Here is a 15,361-nt window from a genome sequence, read left to right as displayed (position 1 = left end):
CCGGACCCAAAGTACGATGTCATGTATAGTTAGTTCTTTCCACAGTGTTGGCTAGTAAAGACGTAAATTTTAACTTTTCGTTCGATTTTCTTACTTGTTATTTAAAATGAAATCTTCCATCAAGTGCGTTTTTTGTAACAGTAAAAGTACAAATGATAAACTCGTTGCTTTTACCGTGCATACTTTAAAAAAGTGCCGGGAAGTGTTGGACATTCGGAAAAAATTTAATTTAAAATATAAAGATGTTATTTTACTAGCATCAGAATGTGATGACGGCTATCATATAAAATTCCATAAAATGTTCTTATCAGTCATGAAAAAGTATTATGAAAAAAGGCACTTAGATCATCGGATATTTCAGTTCAAACAGGTATGAAAATATTTATTTTACTGTAATAAGGGAAGGAATATAATACTAGTTCCGATTATAATTTTTTTTGTATTCAAATATATTTTCACAGATGAACCGACATCAAGCACTTCCTCTGCTCACGAAATAGAACAAACACATCAGGAAGGTCAATCTGCCATACAAGAACCTTCAGGTGAAAAATTAACCGATGCAGAATTAAGTGTGGAGCAGGATATTTGTGCATTTTGTAATAAAAAATATAAAAAATCCAAAGGACGTAAGGCACCACTTGTCAGAGGAGAAAAAAAAATTCTCATTGAAGCCTTGGCAGAATATTTGGATGTTGTGAGAGATAGTGAATTATTTAAGTCACTTTCTAACGAGCCTCCGCACTTATTTTATCACAAAATCTGTCCGGTTGAATATTTTAATAAATTTAAAAGCAATCCAACTGCAGACACAAAATTTAATCTGAATCGGGAACTACACAAGGAAGCTGATGATGAAATTGATCAGTTCATCCAAAAAAACATCATTGCTCGTGGCAGTTGCTTCTTTTTAATATCTCGGGTGAAATATACGATGATATATTGAAGAAATTGTACGAAGACCGTGGCTATAGTTATTGGTTCATGCAACCTTCAACATTTGCTGAATAAAATTCTTGATAAATTCAGTGATGAAATTAAAGTCTCAGCTTTCAGAAATAAAAACGTAATTTTACCGAAAAATAAATTAATATATGATGGCCTTTTTTCGCTGTTACAAGAAGATGAAATACTCCAAAAAGCAGCATTCATTTTACGAAGAAGAATTTTAAATATTGAAAAGAAGCCTTTATCATCGAATGTAAAGTTGAATTGCTGGCTGGAGAATGTATGATCGACCGTGATTTGATAAATTTTTACGTGATGTTGTTGAGCGGTGCCCGAAATCGACGTAAGAATACCCCAGACTTATATAGAAAAGTCAATTCAATTGCGGCCGACACAATCTACGCGGTTACGAATGGAAATATGAAGCCTGGAAAGCATATTACCTTGGGAATGGCTATGAAAAGTTTAACCAGCAGCCGTAAAGTTATCGATATTCTCAACAAATACGGTCACTGCTGCAGCTATCATGTTCTCGAAGAACTGGAAACCGAAGCTGCCTTTTCTCCTATAGAAAGGACTCAGGAATGTCCTGAAGGTATTACGTTGGCATCAAATTTAAATACTGGGGTGGCTTCCGATAATTTCGACAGATTTGTCGAAACAACCAGCGGGAAAGATACCCTACATGATACGGTTGGTATCATCTATCAAAATGTAATTAATAAGGATAGCAATGCTGCTGATGATGAATGTCAACGTGACACAACTGCTGCAGGTCCATCAAAAAGACGACGCACATTTGATGCAATCTCCACAGAACTTACACCGTACACAAAAAAAGCGAGACTCTGAAGAAATAGAAAATGAGTATTTCAGTTCAGACTCGGAATCTATTTCTGACATAGAAAATTAAAAATTTAATTTTGTTTTTTTTTTCTATTCATTTAATAAATTAAATAAATAAATAAAGGAGTAAAAAATTAGAAATAAAAACTTTTTTAAGAAAAAGAAAAAAAAAATCCCATTCTCTAATTTTTTAATGAACAAACCTTTCATCCTTCCCATTTTTGCAAGACTGTACGGAGAGACAGAATATGAACAATATACGCTCTCTCTCGCGCGCCCACATTCACGTAAGTCGGTCTCGCTCGCACTCACAGGAATGAAATTTTCCAAATTTTCCATGCGATGGGACCATCAGAATGGGCTGGCTCTACACATTTCATCAATTTATTGTATTGCCAATGTCGTGTAAAAAAGACAGCCGGTATAAAATATGTTGACTTGTGCTTCCATCAACGCACTTTCAACATGGGCTGGCAGTACTTTGGGACCATGAGAATGGGCTGGCAACCATCGTTTCATTTTATACAGACCGTAAATGAAATTCTGTTAAAATTTCAAGTGGTATAAAATATGTTGAGTAAATGTTTTTTATTAACAATTTTAAAAAGTAAAAACGCATAATTAAGACCGCTATTGAGCAGCCAGCCCGCCGGATATCGATTCTAGTATTAAAAAACTATTCTCACACAAAATTTCAAGAAGTATAAAATATGTTGGGTTTTTTGGTCATGAGCTCTCCGTCTATTATGCTAGCTTTAAAAGTACTTGACAAATAATTGTTTATGTTTATAAATTTGTGCTTATGCTAGCTTATTGCTTATTGTAATTCTATCCTTAACAAATAATTGTTTATATTTACAGTAAATATTTCACTATTGGATGAGCTTATTTCATCATCCAATTAGTGCTTATGCTAGCTTTAAGAAGTATTGTTTACTCTAAATTTTTGTATATATTTGCCGTTATGCGGCTTACCAGAGTAGGGTATTAACTCCCCCTCCTCTAAATCGAAACGTCCCGTCTTCGAATATGTATCGGTGATATTCTGAATCGTCAAATCAATATCACTCTTTAACATTTCTTTTATATTTTTACTTCTTAATGCTTTTTTGACATATATTTTCTTTATTAATTTATAAACTGTATAAAAAGACAATGACACTATCAATACTGTGGTAAGTGACCACCAAATCGGTTTTTCTTGAATTTCCTGTTTTATTTTATTTAATACATTCGAATTTTCAAATTTTAAGTATTCATTTGTAGATTCAACATACTCAGTTATTTCAAAGTTATTAATATAATTAATTTTTACATAATTCCAAATTTTTTCATTAATATTTTCATATGTAACATTATCAATTATAGTATAATTCTTAAAAACTATTAAATAAACTCCATCTAATGTGCGTTCATCAATTACATGCGTTCCAGAAACTAATATGGTCCCCTGTTTTATTTCTTCTATTTCTTTATTTTTCTCTTTTAATTTTTTGCATTTGGTTCTTGCTTTATTCAAAATTTTCGACAAACAAGATTTCCTTTCTTCAAGTTTACAGTATGTATTTTTTATTTCTTCTTTAGATTCTTTTACATTTACATAATCATTTCCACACTTCGCTATTTTATTCTCAATTATCAATTTACCATCTCTCTGCGCTATAGCCCGAACTTCATAAAATTTACAATCATACAATACCTTTGGATATTTTATATATAATATATTACAATTAATTCTTTATTTTGAATTACTTTAAACTGTGAATCATCTATTAAATCTATAATCGTTATTCGTCCGTGTTCATGTCGTGTTATATTTCTTATCTCATCAATGTGCAGAATAGCTGGATTCAAAATTCCTACCTTTGCCAAAGTTATAGTTTCTATTAACTTCTGTAATTCATTAATGATATAACTATTTCTACGCTTACTCATCATTCTGTAAATATTAAGATTTAATATTATCCTTGGGAATTATTCTGTCGCGTTTCTGAATTATTATTTTATTTCCATTAGCTTCTTTTAATTTTTGTCTTCTATATTTCGGTTTTAATTTATTCCTTTCACCTATAACTTTCTCATATACTGTCTGACATGGAGTATAATTTTTTTCTTTTCTCTTTTATTATGTACCTTCAACATAACTTCCTGTGCCGATTTTAATTTATCTTTTATATTTTCATGTGGTTTTTTATTGTAAAGCACCTCATACGGTTTTTCTTTAATTGTCGAATGAATAGTTTTATTGTATTGCTGAGCTGCTCTAATGATGGATTCTAAATCACTTATTAAATTCAATTCCTCCTTTAAACATCTTCCTATTTCAATGAGAGTAGAATGCACTCTTTCTACCTGACCATTAGTTACTGAATGTCTTGGATCGTAATAATATATTTCAATATTACATCTATTAGCAAATGATCTAAATTGAGCCGATGCAAAACTTGGTTCATTGTCCACTGTAATTCTCTTTACTTCCGGAAATACCTGTAAAGCTTCCAAAATCTTTTCGATTAAATTTGTCTTATCTTCAATACGCTTAACTATCAAGAACTTAGAATAAGAGTCAATCAAAGTTAAAAATTTCAGTTTTTGAGCGTAAAAAATGTCAATTTGAACTTGTTCACCTTCTTTCTCTGGAATTGGTGCCCTTCCAATTGGTACCTTTTTGGGTTGTCTATCGTATTTATTCTTATTACATACCTGACAATTTCTAACATATTGCTTGAATTGCTTCACCATTTGGGGCCAATAGTATTGATCCCTGATCTGTGCCAAATTTTGGCTATAATTTCTATGTGCTCTACCATGTGTTTGCTCTATAATATTACCCTGGTCCTCTCCATTCGTGACATCAATTGGAAAACACTTCACACGTAAAAATTTCGTTACCGGAAAAGTATCCATCAATACGGTTTTTATTTCATATGCCACTTCCGGAGTACAAAATATTCCTGTAACCAATTTTGGATTTAATTGTTCAGAAAGAACAGGTATTATATTTTCTGGTTTATCATATTCTATTAAAAATCTAGTGTTACCGAAGATTAAAACTCTTTCTTGGGTAGTAATTTTTGCACCTTGATTTATTAATATTTGCTGTTTAAAATGATTCAATGGCTTGTTAGTTTCCCTAATTGAAATTTCATCACTACTCTCGGCTGAATGCTGTGTATTCGCAAATGAATCCTCCGATTCTGAAATTTCATTATTCGATTCTGTTAAATTATTTAATATAACTGCTGTCTCGATAGTGCATCTGCTACAACATTTGTTGCTCCGGGTTTATAGATTATTCTTGGCGAAAATTTTTCAATAAATGCCCTCCATCTTTTCATTTTAACATTAGGGTTTCTTTCAGATATCGCAAACGATAGCGGTTGGTGGTCCGTATAAATTTCTAAATCTTTTACAGCATAAAGGTAATGTCGCAATGTTTTCAATGCCCAAACAACAGCATAAAGCTCCTTTTCGTTAGTTGCATAATTCTGCTCGGTTGAATTCAAGGTCTTTGAAATAAATGTTATGGGTTTTCCTCGTTGTGATAATACAGCTCCCACAGCTATATTTGAAGCGTCGGTATTTAAAATTAATTTTTCATTAAAATCAGGTTGCGTTAATTCAATGCATTGGCATAATACATCCTTTAACCTTTCACAAGCGGCTATACCTTCTTGGTCAAGATCAATCCTTGTCTTTTTTGATACATGCTGCGATACTCCTCCATTTTTTCCTTTTAAGTGCTTTGTCAGCGGCTTAGCTATTGTAGCGTAATCTTGAATAAATTTTCTGTAATATCCTGTTAATCCCAAAAAACCCCTTAATTGTCGTAAAGTTTTAGGTATGGGATAATTTTTTATCGCTTCCACTTTTTTTGGGATGAAATCCTGACTGACAATTGATTTATTGTTGAAAAATATTTGGATTCCCCCAAATTCGAAAGTATCACCTCAGGATTAGGCATGGGGTATCTATCTGATATTGTTTTTTCATTTAATTTTTTAAAATCTAGACCAACCTTAGTTTAGGACTTCCATCCTCGTTCATTCCCTTTTTCGGAACAACCCAAACAGGAGAATTATAAGGACTTTTGCTATTCCTTATTATACCCTTTCTGAGTAAATTTCCAATTTCCTCATTAACAAAATCATTTACAGACACAGGATACGGATACTGCTTCGACCATATGGGTTTGTCATCCTCAGTTCTAATTTCCGCTTTTATGTCTGTCCTGAAAGGCAAATCCATGTCAATGTTCTTATGTGTTTCCTTTATAATTCTAATAATATCCTCTCTCAATAGAGGAATATTAAAACCTTCACTTTCACCAATATTTTTTTTATATTTCTTAGAAAATTTATTCCTCATTTCCAAATTTTTCAACTTCAAAATTATTTAACATATTGCTGGAATGATCTTCAGCGGGCGCTTTAGAGGTTTCTTCCTCCAAAGTTAATTCTTTATTTGTTTTATGCTGGTATGACTCATCAGCTGGCGTCATAAGACAATTTTGTCCCATGATGACTTTTGTGTTTCCAAAGCATTCCTTCTTTGAATTTTCCTTTTTTTCTTTTATATTGCCGGTATTACCTTCGGCGGGCGCTTTAGGACTTCTGTGTCCCAAAGATTTTACTTTTGTATTTCCAAAGCATTCCTTCTTTGAATTTTCATTTTTTTCTTTTATATTGCCGGTATTACCTTCGGCGGGCGCTTTAGGACTTCCGTGTCCCAAAGATTTTACTTTTGTATTTCCAAAGCATTCCTTCTTTTAATTTTCATTTTTTTTCTGTTATATTGCCGGTATTACCTTCGGCGGGCGCTTTAGGACTTCTGTGTCTCAAAGATTTTACTTTTGTTCCTGATTTTCCTATACAACTATCCTCATTGTTACTTAAAAACCGTAATTTTTCTGAATATTCGTTCCCATAATTAATTAACTCCTTTTCCATATCAATCTTAGCTCTAATCTTCTTCAAGAAATTAACTCCTATCAAGAAATCACTTTCTAAATTATCTATTTCATAAAATCTTTCCATACATCCCAATAGATGTACGTTATGAAACAAATCAATGACGGTCGAACCATGAATAGTCCTTACCCTCTTCTTAATTGCTAATTCCTGTCCATTGTCATACACTCCCTTTCTAATATAACAACTAGTAGCACCGGTATCTATTAGTATCCTCATTACTTTTCCGGTTTGCAGATCTGTCCGGAATATGTAGGGCAGGTGGAAGTTTGATTCTCTGAGCCTTTGCAGGTGGTTGACCACTAAAGTTTGTATTATCATTTCTTTTTATCGGTGGATTAAACCTATTTCCAGAGAAAGCATTACCCTGTTGTGATCTTGCAAACATCCCTCGTTGCACCACAGGAGCATTACAAGATGAGGTATCCATGGGTTCTGGCTTTGGGAAATTTATATTTGTATTCTGTCTTACTTGTGGATACCTCAAATTATTTTGGAACACCATTTTTTGATCAGGGTAAGACTCCGTCAGAAAATATGAGATTTGCAAGTGGTCTTTCGATTTCTTTGAAACTTTGAGAAATATTAGTTCTAGGTAAGATACATTTGAGCCTAAAAGGATTTTGAAAAATTTTCAAAATTGAGTCATCTACGCCATGTTGAAAATCGGGACCGTGTTTTTTTCAAAAATCAATATTTCTTGAACCGTTGGATGGATTTCAATGCAATTTACAGACAATATAGAAACAAATAAGTAGTTCGCGTACGCACGCACGGTTCGCGCTGCGTTATGTGTTCCTGTATGAAGTGACTGAGCAGACTGCTGCAGGTCTGTGCGCGTTTTTCTACTCCCGCGCTGCGTAACCGCGAATTTCACGGTGCGCGCTTCCACTAAAATCGCAATATCTCGAGAACTATTATAGACACCATAAAATTTTTTTTTTCAAAATAAAGGTTAAATCATAAGGAATCGTTACGTGTATAACAGAAAATCTAAAAAACTGGCCAAATCAACTAAAAATTGATTCAAAAAATTTTTTTGACTTTTTTTTGGTCAAAATTTCGAAATTTTTTTTAACATAATACTAATTTAAACTACTTATTTGTTTCTATATTGTCTGTAAATTGCATTGAAATCCATCCAACGGTTCAAGAAATATTGTATTTTGAAAAAAACACGGTCCCGATTTTCAACATGGCGTAGATGACTCAATTTTGAAAATTTTTCAAAATCCTTTTAGGCTCGAATGTATCTTACCTAGAACTAATACTTCCCAAAGTTTCAAAGAAATCGAAAGACTACTTGCAAATCTCATATTTTCTGACGGAGTCTTACCCATCACCTCTAAAATTATTTTGATAATTTCCATTAACATTATTTCCCTGGTTTCGAGCTTTAGAAAAGTGCAATGCAAATTCTGATCGCATTTGATTTGATTGAAGCTCCTGAGCCTTAGCCGAAGCGTTTGGTAAATCGACTGGAGCCAATGTGAAAAGTATCTGGTTAAGTGGAGGACGTAAACCGGTAATATGTAAATGTCCTCAAAGCAGTTTCACGATTCTTAATATTAAGTTGGTTTGTTATTTCTGAATTAGTACCATGCGTCATTATGGTCTTATTAATTAGTAAAGTTAATTTACGGTTTACTTCATTATAATAATCTATTAGGGATTTTGATCCTTGTCTTAAAATACTCATCTCTTGATCAATTACATGAATTGGTCGTCTGTCAGCATATGCAAAGTCCAATATAGCAAATATGGCCTCTAAATTCAATACAGCCCCATGATTAGTCAAAATATCGTTCGCATCTCCTACAATTTTATTTCTTAATATAGTTAGTGCGCCAAAGTATCTTCTGCTACCTTCAATATACAAACTCATAGAATTTTTTGCAGCCTCTCTCCAACTAACATATGATTTACCTGAAAACACGGACAAAGATCGAATTATATCCAAGCTTTCATTACACATTAATGCATCGTCAATAGTCTGAGTCCGATACTCAGTTACCTGAGAAGCTGTGGTCAGAGCCCTAATTTGGTTATTCAATTGACCTATTTCAATACGTAAGTTTGCGGTGTGAGTAGCTATTAATCTAGCTATATCTTCCGCAGATAAATTATTCACTGCCATTCTTGCAAATCTAACTATTATATCGTCCAGTGTATAAAAATTTTTTTTAAGGTCCTTTCCTCACCTTTTGCACTTATTCTCTTGGTAAATTTTTCACTCAATTACACTTTTTCACTATCTTCTTATTTAAATGTGGGCACTTAGACTCTTTGTGATTATTGCCACAGTAACTGTAATAATACAGACGCAAGTATTTAGGGGTACTTGAACTATTTCCCATTTACCTTATTTCTACGGGTTTTTTTCTTATTATTATGATAAATTAACTTACATTAATATACTCCTGATTCTGGTGTCGTCCTTTGCGGGTACTTGAATTCTTTGATTGTTGCGTTCTGTTTCTTTCACAGCTATTTCACTGCCGTTTCCTTTCTTACTGCTTTGTAGTCCTGTGAGAATTTTCTACTGCTTTGTGATCCTGCGAGATTTTTCTACTGCTTTGTGGTCCTGCGGGAATTTTCTTCTGCTTTGTGGTCCTGCGAGATTTTTCTACTGCTTTGTGGTCCTGCGAGAATTTTCTTCTGCTTTGTGGTCCAGCGAGAATTTTCTACTGCTTCAACTTTGTTTTTAAAAAAAATTTCTCGAAAATTTTTATTTTTTTCGCCCAATTCATGGGGTACTTTTTTTCAAAATATATTGTGTTATTTGTTTTTTCGCCCGATTCGTGGGGTACTTATTTTATTATCACCGACCGTATGCCCTCTCGCACGAGGTATTTGCTTACGGTTGATGCTCCTGGCAGGATCGCCAATTATAGTTATAACGCGGGTGAGCGTTAAAAAAATAAAATAACACGATTGCTTCCAAAGTCAAACTTGAAGTGATTCTTTTATTCCTACGTTATTTCTTTTATACCAAATTTTTGCTTACTCTATACTTAACAAATAATTGTTTGTGTTTACAATAAATCTTTCACTACTGGATGAGCTTATTTCATCATCCTCTAATTTGTGCTTATGCTAAAATAATAAATAATTGTTCATGTTTATAAATTTGTGCTTATGCTAGCTTATTGCTTATTGTAATTCTATCCTCAACAAATAATTGTTTATATTTACAGTAAATATTTCACTATTGGATGAGCTTATTTCATCATCCAATTAGTGCTTATGCTAGCTTTAAGAAGTATTGTTTACTCTAAATTTTTGTATATATTTGCCGTTATGCGGCTTACCAGAGTAGGGTATTAACTTGCATACATTTTGCGTCCGTTGAAAATTTGTATGCATATTTATATACATACATACTATACATAGTACAACACACAACACATCTCTCACCTCGACATTAGACCAATTAAATTTTTACTATTTTCGTAATTTTGAATAATAATAAGCGAATACGTAAAATTTATTACACAAAAATTTTTTTCAATTACATTAAAAAAGAAAGTAATAAAAAAAAAGAGGTTGTCCGCAAAGTCGGTTTACTGACGATAGTTTAACGTGATAACGTCATAAGAAAATACTGATTGAATGGTTGCATTTTTCAAAAGAAAATTTTAATTTTATTTGTTTGATACATATTTTGTATGGATATAGAGAATGAGTTAACATTAACATAACATATACTTTAACATAACATAACATAACATAACATAACATAACATAACATAACATAACATAACATAACATAACATAACATAACATAACATAACATAACATAACATAACATAACATAACATAACATAACATAACATAACATAACATAACATAACATAACATAACATAACATAACATAACATAACATAACATAACATAACATAACATAACATAACATAACATAACATAACATAACATAACATAACATCACATAACATAACATAACATAACATAACATAACATAACATAACATAACATAACATAATATAACGTAACATAACATAACATAACATAACATAACATAACATAACATAACATAACATAACATAACATGACATAACATAACATAACATAACATAACATAACATAACATAACATAACATAACATAACATAACATAACATAACATAACATAACATAACATAACATAACATAACATAACATAACATAACATAACATAACATAACATAACATAACATAACATAACATAACATAACATAACATAACATAACATAACATAACATAACATAACATAACATAACATAACATAACATAACATAACATAACATAACATAACATAACATAACATAACATAACATAACATAACATAACATAACATAACATAACATAACATAACATAACATAACATAACATAACATAACATAACATAACATAACATAACAAATTACCCCGTATTAAAGCACTTATCAACAGCTTTCATTTGATACCCATATTGTACATACACAACCAAAGGTTATCCGGGTCCACGTTTTGACCTATATCTCGAGACCCCAGTCACGGGGCGGCATGAAAAATACTCTGTACTAAAGCATTCACCAACAGCTTCCATTTGATACCCATATTGTACATACACATCCGAAGGTTACCCGGGTCAACGTTTTGACCTATATCTCGAGACCCTATCCACCAATAGGTATTCAAACTATACGGAAATCATCTTCAATACCTACTTAACAATGTGCGTAAGTTTGGTTTAATTCGGTTCAAAGACACGGCGGGTCCACGTTTTGGCATATATTTCGAGACCCTAGTCATCAATAGGTATGAAAATTACCCCGTATTAAAGCACTTATCAACAGCTTTAATTTGATATCCATATTGTATAAACACATTCTAGGGTCCACGTTTTGGTCTCTATCTCGAGACCCTAGTCACGGAACGGATGGAAATACTCTGAACTAAAGCATTCACCAACAGCTTTCATTTGATACCCATATTGTACATACACATCCGAAGGTTACCCGGGTCCACGTTTTGACCTATATCTCGAGACCATATCTACCAATATGTACCCAAACTATACGGAAACCATCTTCAATACCTCCTTAACAATGTGCGTAAGTTTGGTTTAATTCGGTTCAAAGACACGACGGGTCCACGTTTTGGCAACACAACACAACACAACATAACATAACATAACACAACATAACATAACATAACATAACATGACATAACATAACATAACATAACATAACATAACACAACATAACATAACATAACATAACATAACATAACATAACATAACATAACATAACATAACATAACATAACATAACATAACATAACATAACACATAACATAACATAACATAACATAACATAACATAACATAACATAACATAACATAACATAACATAACATAACATAACATAACATAACATAACATAACATAACATAACATAACATAACATAACATAACATAACATAACATAACATAACATAACATAACATAACATAACATAACATAACATAACATAACATAACATAACATAACATAACATAACATAACATAACATAACATAACATAACATAACATAACATAACATAACATAACATAACATAACATAACATAACATAACATAACATAACATAACATAACATAACATAACATAACATAACATAACATAACATAACATAACATAACATAACATAACATAACATAACATAACATAACATAACATTACATAACATAACATAACATAACATAACATAACATAACAAATTACCCCGTATTAAAGCACTTATCAACAGCTTTCATTTGATACCCATATTGTACATACACAACCAAAGGTTATCCGGGTCCACGTTTTGACCTATATCTCGAGACCCCAGTCACGGAGCGGCATGAAAAATACTCTGTACTAAAGCATTCACCAACAGCTTCCATTTGATACCCATATTGTACATACACATCCGAAGGTTACCCGGGTCAACGTTTTGACCTATATCTCGAGCCCTATCCACCAATAGGTATTCAAACTATACGGAAATCATCTTCAATACCTACTTAACAATGTGCGTAAGTTTGGTTTAATTCGGTTCAAAGACATGGCGGGTCCACGTTTTGGCATATATTTCGAGACCCTAGTCATCAATAGGTATGAAAATTACCCCGTATTAAAGCACTTATCAACAGCTTTCATTTGATATCCATATTGTATAAACACATTCTAGGGTCCACGTTTTGGTCTCTATCTCGAGACCCTAGTCACGGAACGGATGGAAATACTCTGAACTAAAGCATTCACCAACAGCTTCCATTTGATACCCATATTGTACATACACATCCGAAGGTTACCCGGGTCCACGTTTTGACCTATATCTCGAGACCATATCTACCAATATGTACCCAAACTATACGGAAACCATCTTCAATACCTCCTTAACAATGTGCGTAAGTTTGGTTTAATTCGGTTCAAAGACACGGCGGGTCCACGTTTTGGCATATATTTCGAGACCCTAGTCATCAATAGGTATGAAAATTACCCCGTATTAAAGCACTTATCAACAGCTTTCATTTGATATCCATATTGTATAAACACATTCTAGGGTCCACGTTTTGGTCTCTATCTCGAGACCCTAGTCACGGAACGGATGGAAATACTCTGAACTAAAGCATTCACCAACAGCTTCCATTTGATACCCATATTGTACATACACATCCGAAGGTTACCCGGGTCCACGTTTTGACCTATATCTCGAGACCATATCTACCAATATGTACCCAAACAATACGGAAACCATCTTCAATACCTCCTTAACAATGTGTGTAAGTTTGGTTTAATTCGGTTCAAAGACACGGCGGGTCCACGTTTTGGCATATATTTCCAGACGCTAGTCATCAATAGGTATGAAAATTACCCCCTATTAAAGCGCTTATCAAACTTATCAACAGCTTTCATTTGATATCCATATTGTACAAACACATTCTAGGGTCCACGTTTTGGTCTCTATCTCGAGATCCTAGTCAGGGAGCGGATGGAAATACTCTGAACTAAAGCATTCACCAACAGCTTCCATTTGATACCCATATCGTACATACACATCCGAAGGCTACCCGGGTCAACGTTTTGACCTATATCTCGAGACCCTATCTACCAATAGGTATTCAAACTATGCGGAAATCATATTCAATACCTACTTAACAATGTGTGTAAGTTTGGTTTAATTCGGTTCAAAGACACGGCGGGTCCACGTTTTGGCATATATTTCGAGACCCTAGTCATCAATAGGTATGAAAATTACCCCGTATTAAAGCACTTATCAACAGCTTTCATTTGATATCCATATTGTACAAACACATTCTAGGGTCCACGTTTTGGTCTCTATCTCGAGACCCTAGTCACGGAGCGGATGGAAATACTCTGAACTAAAGCATTCACCAACAGCTTCCATTTGATACCCATATTGTACATACATATCCGAAGGTTACCCGGGTCAACGTTTTGACCTATATCTCGAGACCCTATCTACCAATAGGTATTCAAACTATACGGAAATCATCTTCAATACCTACTTAACAATGTGTGTAAGTTTGGTTTAATTCGGTGCAAAGACACGGCGGGTCCCCGTTTTGGCATATATTTCCAGACCCTAGTCATCAATAGGTATGAAAATTACCCCGTATTAAAGCACTTATCAACAGCTTTCATTTGATACCCATATTGTACATACACATCCGAAGGTTACCCGGGTCCACGTTTTGACCTATATCTCGAGCCCTATTTCCAAAATAAAATATAATCCATGTTACTCGTGATGTAGCTTTCGAATGGTGAAAGAATTTTTAAAATCGGTCCAGTAGTTTTTGAGCCTATTCATTACAACCAAACAAACAAAGTTTTCCTCTTTATAATATTAATAGGACTATGAATAAGTTCGTGCGGTTTTTTTCGAAATTTGAAACTTTATTGACGTAAAATGGTTACAAATTTAATATTCAAAGTATTGTCCATCGCTTGCTACTACTTTTTCCCATCTTTCTGGCAATTCACGGATTCCCTTTGTGAAAAATTCGGTCGGTTTTGCCGCAATCCACGAATCGATCCATTTTTTGACTTCATCGTAATTACGGAAGTGCTGGTCAGCCAGGCCATGTTGCATCGATCGGAAGAGATAGTAATCGGATGGCGCAAGGTCTGGACTATACGGCGGGTGGGGTAGGACATCCCATTTGAGCGTTTCTAAGTATGTTTTGACCACTTGTGCAACATGTGGCCGAGCATTGTCATGTTGCAAAATAACTTTGTCGTGTCTATCGGCGTATTGCGGCCGTTTTTCTCGCAGTGCTCGGCTCAAACGCATCAATTGTCGTCGGTAGACATCCCCCGTAATCGTTTCATTCGGTTTCAGTAGCTCATAATACACAACACCCAGCTGGTCCCACCAGATACACAGCATAACCTTCAGGCCATGAATATTCTGCGCCGACGTCGATGTTGAAGCATGGCCAGGGTATCCATACGTTGCCCGACGTTTTGGATTGTCGTAATGGACCCACTTTTCATCGCCAGTCACAATTCGATGCAAAAAACCCTTTCTTTTGTGCCGTTGAAGCAGTT

The sequence above is a fragment of the Anastrepha obliqua genome, chromosome 6 (genome assembly GCF_027943255.1).
Source record: "Anastrepha obliqua isolate idAnaObli1 chromosome 6, idAnaObli1_1.0, whole genome shotgun sequence".
Taxonomy (NCBI): Eukaryota; Metazoa; Arthropoda; class Insecta; order Diptera; family Tephritidae; genus Anastrepha; species Anastrepha obliqua.
This window is presented reverse-complemented; position numbering follows the sequence as displayed.